Raw genomic sequence first — 1,639 nt, 5'->3', positions numbered from 1 at the left:
TTAATAAGATGTGCTAAATTGTAGAGTAGAACAGAGAAGTCACAAAGAAAGTGAAAAAGTTGAGAGATCTGAAGGATGGAGAATGGGTATTCAAAATTATGTTGCTCTGAATAAATATATTTCAGAAATTAGGATATCAATTATATCCAAAACAATGGTCAGAAAAATTATCTAAACTTAAAGTATGAATACATTTAAAGGTTAAAGAAGTAAATTAAAATTCATTCATTCATAATAATAATTAATTCAGATAATGCCTGGAAGAATTTATAAGATGATTCTTGTATAATCATTTGTCTGGATATAGTATACAATAAATATTATCTTGCTTTACTTTATTATTTATAAATTTAGAGACAAAATATAATTCAAACCTACACAGAGAATATTTTAAGCTTTAAATAAGCATTTGGAAGACTATTCTTTTTTTTTTTCCCCTGACAATGAATGGCACAAGATTCAATTTTTTTTCAAAAAGCATGACTAAAAGAAATATAATGATTCAAGTTTTATATTTCATAAAAAGGTAATAGGTTTATATAGAGTATGCTTGAAGAGAATAGATGAATTACTTTTGAAAAACATGATTTAAAGATGTAGTGCAGTCAGTAGAAATGAATCATACTTTACAATGTAGATTTTAAAAATGTAGATTTTAAAAATGAGAGTCAAGCTGCACAGCAGGAAAGATGGCAGGCCACAGGCCTGGACCAGGAAGCAGCAGTGCAGGGAGCAGCTACCCAAGAAGGACACTCAGGTTCTTCCAGGGCCATGGTTTCTTGTAGAACCTCAGTTTTTAGGAAACGTTAAAAATGTGGCCAAGATAGCTAACAGGGACCCTTTGGTTGCAGCCTATAACCATCTTTTTGAAAGTGTGTCAAGGATATTGCAAGTATAAGTAGTGTCCGAGCAGATGAAAAATTTGAAGCTTAATGAAGATAAACCCAAAGAAGCCAAGTCTGAAGAGACTCTGGATGAGGGTCCACCAACATATAAAATCTGTTCTTAAAAGGGGGTGGGGTTTACCAACTTCCTCAAAAAGGAAGATGTTGCTCAAAACTTCCTCAAAAAGGAAGATGTTGCTCACTGCTGGTATACAGAGATACTACAGGATGGCACAGTTTTTGATACCAATATTCAAACGAGTTCAAAGAAGAATGCCAAGCCTTTAAGCTCTAAGGTTGGAATAGGCAGTCATCAGAGGATGGGATGAAGCGCTCATGACTCTGAGTGAAGGAGAAAAGGCTTAACTGGAGATTGAACCAGAATGGGCTTATAGAGAGAAAGGTCAGCCTGATGCCAAAATTCCACTAAATGCAAAACTCATTTTTTAAGTGGAATTAGTGGATATTGATTGAAATAGCAATGCTTCATTTCTAAAGACATCAGCGATGGCCTTGAAGAAACTTATGTAACTAATGACAGCTCGTTACTGTTGTAAGGGTAGAGTCAACTGGAAAATTCAAGGAGTTACGTTAGAACTTGTTTACTTTCTCCCCAATTTTTTAAGAAATGTAATTCGTTATAAATTTCTTAAGTTTAAAATATTTTACCACAGCTGTGTAAAAGACGGGTCAAGGAAAACTCATTTTCCTTTTACCTCATGTTGTAAACTAAAAGGCTCAATAAAAATTTACCC

At 33.6% G+C, this 1,639-nt stretch overlaps 1 pseudogene across 1 annotated transcript; it reads left to right on the top strand.

Annotated features, from left to right (window-relative positions):
- The first annotated feature begins 661 nt into the window (after positions 1–661).
- LOC308236649 (peptidyl-prolyl cis-trans isomerase FKBP3-like) lies at positions 662–1,358 on the top strand (annotated as a pseudogene). The gene has a single exon. The product of its transcript is annotated as a peptidyl-prolyl cis-trans isomerase FKBP3-like (transcript).
- Positions 1,359–1,639: the final 281 nt, after the last annotated feature.

Source organism: Plecotus auritus (assembly GCF_963455305.1).
Source record: "Plecotus auritus genome assembly, chromosome: 11".
NCBI lineage: Eukaryota > Metazoa > Chordata > Mammalia > Chiroptera > Vespertilionidae > Plecotus > Plecotus auritus.
The sequence above is the reverse complement of the archived record's forward strand: the minus strand, read 5'-3'. Positions and strand labels throughout refer to the sequence as shown.